Source organism: Dreissena polymorpha, chromosome 6 (genome assembly GCF_020536995.1).
Source record: "Dreissena polymorpha isolate Duluth1 chromosome 6, UMN_Dpol_1.0, whole genome shotgun sequence".
Taxonomy (NCBI): Eukaryota; Metazoa; Mollusca; class Bivalvia; order Myida; family Dreissenidae; genus Dreissena; species Dreissena polymorpha.
The window spans coordinates 39610023-39625771 of record NC_068360.1 but is presented as its reverse complement, the minus strand read 5'-3'; the positions used below and the strand labels follow the sequence as shown (position 1 = coordinate 39625771).

The following is a 15749-nucleotide window of genomic DNA, read 5'->3' as shown; positions in this document are numbered from 1 at the left end:
CAGAAATTCAGTTCAGGCGGACAGTGTCGTCTCTGAATAGCCTGTTCGTACTGCACAGGCTAATCTGGGACGACACTTTACGTACATGCATTAAGCCCCATTTTCCCAGAGCGAGACTCATGTTTATTAAGTCTAAAAATAAAATGTTTTTCCTAGTCTCATTTTTTGTTCTTTGTCTGAGCAATACAGCGAGTAGTATGTTAATATATTATATCAAACCCACAAAAAAACACTGACGGCTTTGAACATTTTTTTTTACAAAATTATTTTTTTAGCTCTTTAAATGGAAACATAAATTGCCTGCAAAATCACTGTTAGGTCTATTACTACACGCGTATTATTGACAAACTCGGAAACGAAACAAATCTGGACAATCTGTTTTGTTTGAAAGTGAATATATAATTGAGATTATTTACACATATATATTTCATTTTTTATTTAAGAGTTTACCAGAGTTGTTATTTCAAATCAAGTCCGATTTAATACAATTGCAGCAACCCGAACTTTATTTTCATACAAATTAAACTCGATCGTTCGATGAACTTGCGCCAGCGGAATTTGCGAAATATGTTGCACCGACGTCAGAGTGTTTTATTTGTTTGAAAACGCCAAGTATGCAGCCCGTAGACAACATTTCATTCAACTTATGGCGGCCTAACCCACCTTTGCATTATTTTTATTACCTCTGGTGCCAAAATAAATCTTCAGACAAACATATTGAAGATTGATGCTTTAATTCTATCACGTTGTTTCGATTAAGAATACGAATCATCGAGGAACTTGGTGTATTTTTATAGAATTGTGAGCGTCTATGCGATATTTTGTTTAAACCAGATGGAGCCACAATGGGCTTGTTTAATTGTATGTTTATTATCATGTCGCGAACTGTAACCGGCTGCAAAGTCGCGTATTGATTTAATCGGCTCTTAGTTGCTGTTCAATTGCCCGCAATTCAGCGTGTTTAGAAATATTGGCGCTGCGGATGTAAGCTACACACTTCTTTTTTTTTTTACATTCTTTCCTGCTATTTTGTTTCTTCGATGGCAGTAAAACTTGAAGATTTATTTTATAGCCATTCAGCGCCATTGGTTTTGAAGAACATTTTATTTCCATGTCTTGAAACTTATATGAGCCTCGTTCTGAGTAAATCACGCTTAATGCATGTGCGTAAAGTGTCGCCCAAGATATAAGCCTGTGAAGCCCGCACGGCCAGCCAGGGACGAAACTTGCAGCCTTTATGGGTGTGCGTAAAATGACGTCCCATATAAGCATGTGACGTCCACACAGGCTAATCGGGGCCGACACTTTCCTCCTAAAATGGATTTTCTTTTAGAAGATGTCAGAAAAGCGGAAAGTATCGTCCCTGCACAGGCTAAATAGGGAAGACACTTTTCGCACTTGTGTTAAGTCCTGTCTTCCCAAAATGCTCGATTTAAATGCATAGCGTAAATTATTGACTAATGCAAAAACGTGAAGTTTACTTAACAAAAAATCAAAAGTACTTATTATTTATTGTCGGCCCTTTTCCAGAACGGCCACGTGAAGTGTCAGAAGGACTGTATCCCGGACCACGAGCTTCCGTGTCAGAACCCGCTCAAAGAGAAACGGGAAGTGTTGTAAAACGTGCCAAGACGAACCGCCCGCACGTAAGAACAAACCGGGCAAGAAGAACAAGCCTGGCAGAAAGAAGAAACCAAAGGATAAAGAAAAGAAGAAGAGTCAACGAAAAGGCGGCGAGAAAAAAGATAACCGTCGGCGATCGAAGTGTTCAAAAGATGAAGGTATTTTTATTCATAGATAAAGGGATGTCACTCCATATTGTTTGCGTCTAAATAAATGAAACGACGAACGCGATAGTATCCCTTTGTTTGTGGAATAATCTCGATAATTCTTACTCCATAAGTCAAACAGTTCAGTTCGAAATTCGAAAATTAATAAACCGTAATTTTAGTTCCAGCCTGTAAAGTTAAGTCTCCCTTGTTAAGGCAGAATGACACATTCAGTTCATGAAATACTGCAAATAATGCACAGTGTACCGATGTTAACTAACAAAAGCATGCAATAATTTTTCGCGGTTTAAATCGTTCGTACCGTTACTCAAAATCTTTAGTTCGCTTGTTGATCAATATTTCAAAACCGAATTTATTTACTTAGTATAACGTCATTTAATACGATTATGGGTATACGATGCGCAGATTTAAACAATTTATACATGTTGACGTAACATCTGCACCATTTAATCTACAAAAGTCAGATTTTGCAAAAAGCTACTGAAATCGCTGAAAAGACTATTATATCTAGGCGTGGTGTAAATTGCTTGTATTTAAGAAACGGTTGAATCGATACTAAATACAGACAGGGGGCGTGCCATATAGACATGGCTACACTAGACCAAACATTATGCCAACATCCAAGTGAAATCTAAATGAACCGCTTTGTGGAAATTTGGGCTTCATTTTCGTGCGATTTCCGCTAACATGTTTTTTTCGTATAAAGGACGTCTCTTCTTAGCGAAAATCTCGTTTAGGCGGAAAGTGTTGTCCCTTATTAGCCTGTGCGGACTGCGAGGCGAATCTGGGCCGACATTGTACGCACATGCATTAAGCCCTGTTTTCACAGAACGAGGCTCAAATGGTGGTAACATTCGAACTGTGATTCTAGTGGTTCAACGCATAGTTGAAAATCATGACCTAAAGGTACGATTGTTTAGAAAATTGCACTGGTATGCAATAAACAATCTGTGCGTGGAAGTTGGTGAAGAAGTTAACGTTATACTAAATATTCGAGTCATGTAAAGTTGTACTCTCTAAATAACTTTGTTTATAGTTTATTCCAAGGAATGTTTTACACGTTTGTTCTGGTTTTGTCTTTCGGAGATTTTGATAGAGTAGGAATATGTGTTCACTACTAAATCCCTGAAATATGATAAAGTTTGAGACCGTAAAGCAGTGCACTGAAAAAGGTTACATTCCACTACAAAAACGGCCGGAGAAAGAAACTGCCAAATAAGTCAATTTTGATTTGTGTCAAGCTCTTTCATGGTTTGTACGTAACATATATTTTATTGCTTAAATCGATTCAGCTCAGAATACCCTTAAAGAAAAGTTATGGTTATAGGGGTCTATATGTAAAAAATGGTGCATTAATAGTCGCTTAAAGTTGTCGCTTTCACATTGAATTATATCGGGAAAATACTTGGTATATTCATATTGTGACCATTGGCTACGCCATGCTGACGAAACATGAGCCGTTATCTGTTGAACATGATTCTGCATAAAGCGCAAGGCTTTGTTCTTCAGCTCGTGTTCTATAATGGATACATTATCAAGGAGGATATGAGCATTACTAGCGGTATCCGTAACACGATGAAAGCGTAATTAAATACCAATTATCAACTATTGATGTTTGTTTTAGCAATTAGTAGTAGCAATACAGACACACCTTTTATTGATTGCAGATTAGTGTATACATGTCCGTTTGTTGAACTTATTTACATTTTATCTTTCCGTTTCGATACACACCCTTTCTCTTAAAAGGTGTATAATGTTTTCATTATGCAAAAAATCACTAGTGGCAGAATAACCCGAATTAAATACACTGTTTTAAGTGTTCACATTTAGTCTATCATGAAACAAACTCTCTTAGACAAAACACAAATACGTCTTATAACTTTTGTTTAGGGGATTTTATATATTAACCCTTAAAGCGCTGGAGCTGAATTTTAAAGGCCTTTGCAAACAGTTTGGATCCAGATGAGACGCCACATAACGTGGCGTCTCATCATGGATCCAAACTGTTTGCTATTCTGATAGTATTCTTTGAAAAAAATCAAAGAAAATGCTAATTTTAGAAATTCATGCAGACGACATCTTAAGCAGACGACAAATTTCCCAGCATGCAAAGGGTTAATAAGCCGGTGAATACTCAACGTGGGTGGCGATGATATTGTTTGAATTCTTGGTCAATAACACAAAGTTACCAGGTTTAAATGAGTCGCGTTCTGAGAAAACTGGGCTTAATGCATGTGCGTACAGTGTCGTTCCAGATTAGCCTGTGCAGTCCGTACAGGCTAATCAGGGACGACACTTCCCGCCTTAACTAGATTTTCGTGTAGAAGAGATTTTCTTTAAACGAAAAATATCATAAAAGCGGAATGTGTCCCTGATTAGCCTGTGCGGACTGCACTGGCAATCTGGGATGACACTTCACGCAGATGCATTAAGCCCCGTTTTCTCAGAACGCGTCTAAAATGTCTTCGTTTTGATTTGAACCTATTTCTGGGAAAACTGGGCATAAAACATGTGCATTAAGTTTTGTGCAAGTCCGCACAGGCTAATAACTTTATCCGCTTTCCGCTTTTATGGTACCGGGTAATTTAATTTCAGGTCTCTTCTAGACAAAAATCCAGTTTAGGCGGAAAGTGTCGTCCCTGTTTGGACTGTAAAGGCTCATATTGAACGACACTTTGCGCACATGCATTTAGCCAAGTTTGAGCGAGACTCAATTTTCGATATTCAACATAATATTTGAACTAGCGTTGGTTTTCCGTTCAGTGGAATTAAATTTAATGACATTGCCTCGCATATCATTGAACAGAACATATATTACTTTGTACACATATAACGTGACAGACGTTATACTAAATGTCAAACCAATCGGTTTATACCAAGAAACATGTAAATACGCCATCGCGGCATTTCGATATAACTAAGTTACGATGCATGAGCATTAATAATATGACACTCATTTCAGGTGAAAAGGCGTTTAATCGTTGCAGACGACGGGAACGTAAAAATCGACGTCGGAAGACGGCAAAAACGTCACCGCTGACGTTACCGTCTCCGTCCAGTATTATTGACCTCTCGACGTTGTGCATAAATCGACGTCGAGAGACGTTCCTGGTGTACAAGGCGATATCCCAGAGCGAGATGATGATAGCGTTTGACAACGTCTCTTCTGCCATAGTGGACGTGTTTCGGTGGGCTGTAACCAAAGGTAACGAACAAAAAAGTGCGTTACGATCAATTAACCACTTTCAAATAACGCCTTTAAATATATTGTTCGAAATAGAATAAGTATTGTTAATAATGCCAATATTATTGATGCCGACAAACTGTGTGAAAAAGGCAACGAAGATGTTGATATTTCTGCTGTTGCTGTTGATGCTTCCGCTGCTGCTGCTGTTTCTGCTGCTGATGATGAAAACGACGACAATGACGATTTGATAACAAAGCTAATGATAATAATGTTTATGCTCAAGACTGTGATTTTTTTCTTGATTTGATTCCGTCGATTGATATTGTTAATGATGATATTGTTGATGGCTTTACTGATAATTATGAAAATGATGTAGATGATGATGATGTTTAAAGTGGTGATGATGAAGATTTTTCTTTTTTTTCTTTATCTTCTTCTTCTTCTTCTTCTTCTTCTTCTTCTTTTTCTTTTTCTTCTTTTTTTTAGTATCATTACTATTATTATCATTATTATTATCATTATTTCTATGTTCCTGCAGATAATCAGCGGGGCGTGGTGAGTTTCCAGGAGCCAGTGCGGGTTCCGGCCGAGGAGTTCCGACGCGGCATCCACAACACAAACGTGATGGGAACCACAGGGGAAAGTAAGTCACGTGAAATCGATTTTTTGCGCATGCGCACAATTGTCTTCTCAATTGTAGCCGTTTTGAGGATATTAATCTGTTTGTATCCTTAAAATGCGAATGTACAAAGTTGTTCTTCGAAACATAGTATTATCTTATGCAAATAAGTGCATGTATTACTTAACGAGAACTGCACGGTCTAAGTTTGGACGACACTTAACGCACATGCATTAAGCCCAGTTTTCCCAGAGCGAGGCTCATTGGGTCTCTTCTTTTGTTTTGCAGCTCAATATGCCAAGTTTAAGGCCCGACTGGAACAGACGCTGTTGCGATGTCGCGAGAAGTGTGACTCAGAAATGTTCATCAAAATACTGAAGAGGATTAGGCTGAAGTTGCTGAAATTCGGGGAGAAGTGCTAGAAGACGCGAATTCTGACGCTTAATATTGCAAAATCATTTATAGTCGTCGGCATGAAATTGTGCGTTTTTTGCAAAAAAAGTAATTTTTCGTTGACACGTAAATTCGTTAATTTCTGACTTCTATAAATCAGCGGAATTCGCGACGGTTATTTACTTATGCTGAAGTGTCGAATGCGTGGATCGATTAGCCATGAAATCAAAGAACATAACTACGATTGATACTGATTTGATATACAATATAATTGGTGGATGGGAACTTGTTGTTATGGAAATAACTATTTAAAGATATGTAAATTAATGTTGTTTAGATGAAAGCTAGTCTTTGATTGTATATTGAATATTTGTTTCCTTTACTGAGGTGTATGACCTTGTTAAATAAAGTAAAGATACGTAGAAAGCTGTGTGAATGTAATTGTGCAAGTATTGTTCGGTGATTTATTACATGATAAATTCACTGTGACCTTCCAAGTAAGTGGCCCTGGGAAGAATATATCCAACAATGACGTTCGTTTGAGTGCTACTGGAACAAAACCATGACGTGTATGACCATGTTTGCTAGACATTTGCATAGCATATCAACGCATTTGTGTCGTGCATTGTACGTATAACATGTTTGAAAGAATTGCGTTATATATGGAACTATATTGCAATAATGTGTGCTGTTCGATGCCTGCCAGTCTATTGGGTTCTTTTTGTGTGGAACTTCACATTTTAATGAATGGCAAACAGTCTTGCGTTTAACGCAGTTTAATTTTTCACTGTGAGAAACTCGGTCAAGTATGGTAGTTTGTTATTCAGTTATTTCCCCTTATTTTGTTTTAGTTAGGCTTTCATTTTCTGATGTATTAACATTAAAAGACGTGTTGAATATATATATGTTGATCCTCTTTTAATGCATTAGACATTCGTGTAAATGGCAACATTCTATATTATTCGGCAACTCTTGAAATGTTACAAATATATTTCAATTAATTCATTTTGGTAAGTAGTATATCGATATGAAACTATTTTTTTATATGGCTTTAAAAACTTGATCTATTCACATGTTATTGTGTCATTCTCAAGTGCGCAACTTTGGCATAATTATGTATCTAAAGGGAGATTTTCAAATATGAGCCTTGTTCTGGGAAAACTTGGCTTAATGCATGAGCGGTAAGTGTCGTCCCAGATTAGCATGTGCAATATGTACAGGCTCATCAGGGACGACACTTTCCGCGAAGATTGAATATTTGTATAAGTGATCAACATTAAACCAATTTACGCACATGCATTAATTCCAGATTTCCAAGACCGATGAGCATATATTCGTATTTATGAACAGTCTCATTAAGTGTATTTTTTACAGAAACGTTAGTGTGTTAAATGATAGACATATTTTCGTTATACCAAATATTGCCAAATAATAATCGCTTTGAAATAGTATTGTATTTTATCAGTAATGACTGTTATACACGTTCATATTGCATAATTTTTCAATATTGATCATTTTTCAATATTGGAATCAATGGCAAAACATAAAAAATATCGTTTTGCTATCAGTGAAGTGTCATTGTCTGATACGAACATAATTTTGATATATGAGCCGGTCTGTGAAAAGGGAGTTTAATCGAATGTGTGTAAAGTGTCGTCCAAGATTAGTCTGTGCAGTCCGCACAGGCTAATCAGAGACGACACTTTCTGCTTTTTATGACATCTTTCGTTTAAATAAAGTCTCTTCTTAGCAAAATTCAAGTTAAGCCGGAAAATGTCGTCCATGATTAGCCTGTGCGAACCGCACAGGCTAATCTAGGACGACACTTTATTCACATGTATTAAACCTCTTTTCACAGAGCGAGGCTTAATTTTATAATAATATTTGGCGTTTAAGGATACACTGTTGTGTAAATGAGTGGTTGATGATCACTGTAAAATAAACCGACGTTTACTGTTATTTAACCCAATTATGCATAGCGTCTAGAAAAAGGGCCTCGGCAAACAGCGTAGACCAAGATGAGACGCCGAATGAAGCGGTGTCTCATCAGGGTCTGCGCTGTTTGCTTAAAGGAATTTCTGTAAGGAATATTATAAATATAGAAATGAATATATACTAGACATCCCTAACTTTGAAAATAAATTGATCCAATTGAGAAGGACCGGAGAGTCCACTAGGCATAAATGGGTTAAAGAAGTCACCTTGAGGTGGTATAGTGTCCACCTAGCGACCGGGTTTATATATAGGTTTAAATTTAATTAATAAACCAAAGGAAAACATGCTTACGACACAGTATTGGTTCGAGCGTTAAACGTGTGAAATGTCTTTGTATTGAATGGCTTAAACTTTATTTATTTCTACAAATACGTGCCTTCAACATGTCTATAATAATATGGCATCAAATGCGTATTTCGTAAAAGGTTGCGTTATGTCATATTAATGTTTTAAAGCATTAGTGTATGTTTATTTGATATGAATTATAGAACTGTTTCGTTATATTTATTTTCAGAGTGAGATCGATACATAAAGTGTACCATTACATTTAAATAGCGTAATCATTTAGAAATGAATCGATATAAGTTAAAGCTTGGTATGAACCTCGTCGTGCGAAAATGGGTCTAATGTCATAAGCAGGCAGCGAAGCTCCAGACCAGGGGCCACCCTGTCTGTTATAATGTCAGTTAGGTTTCATAGTCTCCATAGCATATAATGTCCGTGCCAGACTGCGCGCTTTTCGCCATTTTCCTTCGACGCGGTACATATATTTGTTACCGGCACTATTTGCATTCAAATTATTTACATCCAAAAGAATCGTTATTAGTTGTTGTTCCTGTATATTAAAATAAATATTCACACTTTGAAGACGTCTATTTTTTAATTGTTTGACTCGTGTAGCAACGAAGGATACCGGTTTAAAATAAGATAGTTTGCTTAAAAATATTAATTTGGACCAAACCAGAAAATTCGTCTTTGCGATTCCATTTATTATTGATATCGACAACTTCAATGGCCGATTATGTGTATGCCAATGGTCATGATGGTTATTTCATTGATTATGGTGTTAACGTCAACGATCATGATGATAAAGTCAATGATGAGGGTGTTCATCATAATGATGTTAACGATGATTTTTATTTTAATGTTGATTGTGATAAGGCTAATTGTGATGGTGATAATGCTAATGGTGATGGTGATAATGTTAATGGTGATAGTGATATGGCTAATTGTGATGGTGATAATGTTAATGTTGATAGTGATAATGTTTATGGTGATGGTGATAATGTTAATGTTGATTGTGATAATGTTAATGGTAATAGTGAAAAGGCTAATTGTGATGGTGATAATGATATTGGTGAGGGTGAGAATGTTGATGTTGATGGTGAGAATGTTAATAGTGATGGTGATAAGGCTAATGGTGATAGTGATAAGGCTAATTGTGATGGTGATAATGCTAATGGTGATGGTGATAATGTTAATGCTTATGGTGATAATGCTAATGGTGATAGCAATAATGCTAATAGTGATGGTGATAATGTTAATGGTGATAATGTTAATGGTGATAATGTTAATGGTGATAGTGATAATGCTAATTGTGATGGTGATAATGCTATTGGTGATGGTGATAATGTTAATGATGATGGTGATAATGTTAATGTTGATGGTGGTAAGGCTAATGGTGATAGTGATAAGGCTAATTGTGATGGTGATAATGCTAATGGTGATTGTGATAATGTTAATGTTGATAATGTTAATGTTGATTGTGATAAGGCTACTTGTGATGGTGATAATCCTATTGGTGATGTTGATAAAGTTAATGTTGATGGTGATTATGTTAATGGTGATAGTGATAAGGCTAATGGTGATAGTGATAAGGCTAATGGTGATAGTGATAAGGCTAATGGTAAAAGTGATAGGTCTAATGGTGATAGTGATAAGGCTAATGGTGATAGTGATAAGGCTAATGGTGATATTTATAAGGCTAATGGTGATAGTAATTAGACTAATGGTGATAGTGATAAGGCTAATGGTGATAGTGATAAGGCTAATGGTGATAGTGATAAGGCTAATTGTGATAGTGATAAGGCTAATGGTGATAGTGATAAGGCAAATGGTGATAGTGATAAGGCTAATTGTAAAGGTGATAAGGCTAATTTTTATGGTGATAATGCTAATGATGATGTTGGTAATGCTAATTATGATGATGGTAATGCTAATGATGATGGTGGTTATGCTAATGGTGATGGTGATAATGCTAATGGTAATTGTGATAATGTTAATGGTGATGGTGAAGATGAGAAGGACGATGTAAATGTTCACGTCTATAGTGTTTCTGATGATATCTATATGCATTAGGCGATGATAACAATATCAATAGTAATGATCATAACGTCAACGGTGATGATGATTATATCAATGATGATTTTGGTTACGACAGTGGTGATTACTATCATTTTAATGATGACGGTGGTGTAGGTACTGGTTCTCAAGATGATGATAATGATGGTTATAAAGTCCGCACATTCATTTGAGCAATTATCTACGAATCATGTTCTGGTAACCTTTTTCACCAATACACGTGCAGCTGCTTTTAACTTCTTTATTTATTAATGTAGATCATTTTGCGCATTATCAGCACAACCAAGGCAAGGCATGTCCTTATTCTAAGCATGTGACGTCATTGCTTCGTGCCAACGCATACCGGTAAGCCGTTATGGCGAACCCTTAACTTATTAAACACAGTTTCGTGTAGAAAATTAATATAGTGAAAGGAATAAAGAAGAAAATGCGCGGTCATTGCCGCGGCTAGCATACTAGATTCTGACTTAGACTACTGGGTTTCAAGTTCAAGGCCAAGTATCACGAGCATACTTATGTCAGTAGTCTGACTGAACTTTGAGGTTGTTTTTTCCGCCTTTTTCGATGAGTTAGCCCATCATGCTCAATTTGGTGTTCACTAAAAGCTTCTTTCTTTGTCGTTTTGAGACCGACTTATGCCTGAGTGTGAGGAGCAATATTGCATGTTCTTATACTTGAGCATTGTTCTGAGAAAACTGGGCTTAATGCATGTGCGTAAAGTGTCATCCCAGATTAGCCTGTGCAGTCCACACAGGCTAATCAGGGACGACACTTTCCGCCAAAACTTGATTTTCGGTAAGGAGGGACTTCCTTGAAACTAAGAAAAACATAAAAGCGGGAAGTGTCGTCCCTGGGACGTCTGTCGTCTGGGACGACACTTTACGCACATGCATTATGCCAAGGTTTCTCAGAACACGACTCAATTGAACTTCATATTGTTCATGGGCTTACCGACATTCTCAATATACAGCGGAATGGATACTCAAATCTGCCTGAACAAATGATAGGACCAAAATAACCTGACAACTGCTGAACATGTCCACTCTATGTGGATGCCGCAAACCAAGTTTCCTCATATGCGGATCGTAAGTGCCTGACACGCGGAATCGACAGGTGACACAATATCAATCAAAGGGTGATAACTCCATGAACTACCATTGGATCGGAACGACCTGACAATGATGCGCATGTCTTTTTTTTAACCCATTTATGTCTAGTGGACTCTTCCATCCTTCTCAATTGGATAAATTTATTTCCAAAATTAGGGATGTCTAGTATATTTATTGCTATATTTAGAATATTTCTTACAGAAAGTCCTTTAAGCAAACAGCGCAGACCCAGATGAGACGCCGCATCACGCTGTTTACCAAGGCCCTTTTTCTAGACGCTAGGCATAAATGGGTTAAGGGAAGATGTATATCAAGTTTCATCAAATTCGGACTGGTACAAAAAGCCATCTTTGTATAAAAATATTTAAGTTTACTGCAATCGAATAATTAAATAGAACTTATAAAAGTATGTCTTTTTGTAAAAGAATCACTTAAAGTTCGAACATCTATTAATAACTCAATAATGCTTTAAATGTTCATCCTCTTTTCATTTTTATTTTTTCCCCCTTTTTCTGTCTTTGTTGTTTTTATATTTAATTTACTTTGTAAGCTAAGTAAATCATTTGTAAATACGTGTAAAACTTTGTACCTATCACAATTGACATTGTACTGTTTTCATAATGTGTTGTTGACGATATACACTGTACAAGTCAAAATAAACTGTCTGTCTGTCTGTCTGTCTGTCTGTCTGTCTGTCTGTCTGTCTGTCTGTCTGTCTGTCTGTCTGTCTGTCTGTCTGTCTGTCTGTCTGTCTGTCTGTCTGTCTGTCTGTCTGTCTGTCTGTCTGTCTGTCTGTCTGTCTGTCTGTCTGTCTGTCTGTCTGTCTGTCTGTCTGTCTGTCTGTCTGTCTGTCTGTCTGTCTGTCTGTCTGTCTGTCTGTCTGTCTGTCTGTCTGTCTGTCTGTCTGTCTGTCTGTCTGTCTGTCTGTCTGTCTGTCTGTCTGTCTGTCTGTCTGTCTGTCTGTCTGTCTGTCTGTCTGTCTGTCTGTCTGTCTGTCTGTCTGTCTGTCTGTCTGTCTGTCTGTCTGTCTGTCTGTCTGTCTGTCTGTCTGTCTGTCTGACAGAAGGACATTGAGTAGGGCGGGAAAGATTATCGGGGTAATTCGTTTCACACATCATGCAAACTGAATGCCCTCCAAGTAAGAACTCGCACTAACTGCTATACCTTTTGGGGAGCATAATAAGGTGTTGAACAATGCTTAATTGTTAGACAATGTAATTATTCGCAAATATATTTTACTTTGTATGTGTGCTTGCAGCACCTGATGCTAGTTTGTGTGTTTCTTATGTAATCTTACATTTGTGTCTTGTTTTGAGAAAATGGGCACAATGCTGTGCGTAAAGTATCGCCCAAGATTAGTTTGTGCAGTCCGCACAGGCTAATCAGGGACGACACTTTCCGCTTTAACTAAATTTTCGGTAAAAAGGGACTTCCTTTAAACGAAAAATACCATTAATGCGGAAAGTGTCGTCCCTGATAAGCCTGTGCGAACTGCATATGCTAATCTGGGACGACACTTTACGCGCATGCATTTTGCCAACTGTTCACAGAACAAGACACATTTGAACCTGGTTCTGGGAATACAGGACTTATGTACAGCTGTCGACAGTCCGAACAGAATAGTCATGGACAAAACTTTCCGCATAAAATATATGTTTTTAATCAGTATATACGTATTTTAATCAAAGAATGCCATATACGCGGAAAGTGTCGTCCCTGATAATCCTGTTTGGACTGCACACACAAATCTGGGACGACGTGATAAGCTCATACATTTAGCCCAGTTTTACAAGAACGATCACCCGTCTACACCCCCCCCCCCCTCCACCAATTTCAAGTGTAACCTACTGTTCCTGTATGGATATAGCATGTGTTTTCTTCAAGGGTTGTTAAAGGGACTGTCAACCGCGATTGACGAACAAAGAAAAGTTTTCAAATACCGTATTATTTACAATTATTAGTTTATATTGATTAAAACATCACTACTGGTATATTACATTACTTGAAAAAAGTTCATATTTTTAGTATATTCGGTAATAAAATTTTGCAATGTGAAATCGAAAGAACATCGCGAAAATATGTGACATAACGATAAACACACTATAAATAACGCATGTAGTATGTTCATTATATATATATATATATATATATATATATATATATATATATATATATATATATATATATATATATATATATATATAATAAATATAATTCACTACGCATGCACAATTTGCATTCCTGGGTTTATCACGTGACGATGATGATCAATCTACTTGCGTTATTTATAGTTTAACTGGTAGTTACCTGGTAGACATACCCAGTAAATTTTTTTAAAGTATTGTAATATACCAGTCGTGATATTTTAATCAATATAAACTAATAATTGTAAATAAAAACGGCATTTTAGAACTTTTCTTTTTTCGTCAATCGCAGTTGACGGTCCCTTTAACCTGAATAGTTTAATGTTTAGCACGTTAGAGGGGTTACAAATACTTCAACAATAACGTACGAGTTTATATTTAACTTCAGTACATGCAACCTTAATTTCGCCAGCGACATACTTGACTTTAGTTCTTTAATAAAAGTACAACTATTCAAAAACTTCGCGTGTACATTCATATTTAACTGGACGAGACGCTAGAGCAATTTTGCCATCTATGGACACGTTGGAAATCCGTCTATGGACATGTGCTTTTATTGCGGTCTTTATTTACGTTTTTTTTTGCCGTGACTGATAAAATGGGCCGCGTTCTGAGAAAACTGGGCTTAATGCATGTGCGTAAAGTGTCGTCCCAGATTAACCTGTGTAGTCCGCGAAGGCTAATCAGGGACGACACTTTCCGCTTTATGGTATTTTAAGTTTCAATGAAGTCCCTCCTTACCGAAAATCAAGTTAATGCGGAAAGTGTCATCCCTGTTTAACATGTGCAGACTGCACAGGCTAATCTGGGACGACACGTTACGCACATGCATTATGCCCAGTTTTCTCAGAACACAACTCAAATGTGCAATTAAAAAAGTATATTTGAATGTTCTACACCACAACGTTCTTCTGAATAATCTTACTCGTAGTAGGTGTCAATGAATATTAATAATCACATTCTAATATACATTTGTCAAGAAGCCTTTCATTACAAATTACACTGATTAACATTTAATGACATGACCGCACATCTATTGGTACATAATTTCGTAGACACCATAGCAAGATCACTCAATAGACATGACCGCACATCTATTGGTGCATCATTTCGTAGACACCATAGCAAGATCACTCAATACCCATCTTGTATCGTCCCCACGTGACATGCCTGATTGAAGGATGATATAAACTAGAGCGGTCAGTGTGCTCATTGAAGTCGCAAAGGAGGACTAACAAACACGTAAGTTATGAGGCCTCTTTGACTCAAATGTAAAAGGCTTAATGCAGTGTTTTCTGTGTGGCCCTGTTTTGCACAGGTTATTTAATCACTGTTCTTAACTTTAATACTAACTATTTTCTATCCTGATAAAGTTTCTTGTAATAATGCATTTCTTGATAAAGTTTGTTGTAATAACTGATCACCGGACAATTTTTTAAAGATAATTTCTGACCGTACAACAGTGTCTTGAGTTTGACTTTCTGACAATTTAATAAATATAATGTGAATAAGTGAAAGGTGTTTGCAATTGTTCCATGACAGAAGTGAGACTTCTTTTTTAATTTTACATTTATTTAAAGTTTCGGACTAAATTGTGTTTTTTACTATTTACCATATTGTTTCAGAATATGTAAAACGAGAAAACCCATAGTGAATATGAATTGTAAATACAAATACAGTTACGTAAAACCTGAACACATGAAAAGTATCAATCAAATCATAACACTTTTTTATGTTTCATAAAAGAAGACGGAACACCGGAAATGCAAAAAAAGTAATGAAACCGATAAAACTTGCCTAAACATATATAATATTAACTCATTTATGCCTAGTTGACTCTCACATCCTTCTAAATTGGATCAATTTATTTCCAAAATTAGGGATGTCTAGTATATATGTATTTCTATATTTAGAATATTTCATACAGAAATTCCTTTAAGCAAACAGCACAGACCCTGATGAGACGCCGCATTATGCGGCGTCTCATCTGGGTCTACGCTGTTTGCCAATGCCTTTTTTTCTAGACGCTAGGCATATATGGGTTAAAAGATGTTGATAATAACTTGTGATTACTAAGCACAGTGAGATTTCGTGTTTGTTATTAAATTGAATACCGTACAAACATATAGTATTCGTGGTTTGTAGCCTGTT

General features: G+C 36.6%; 1 pseudogene; it reads left to right on the top strand.

The window, feature by feature from the left end:
- LOC127836056 (uncharacterized) overlaps positions 1–8851 on the top strand; it is a 28425-nt pseudogene extending 19574 nt beyond the window's left edge.
- The last annotated feature ends 6898 nt before the right edge of the window (positions 8852–15749 follow it).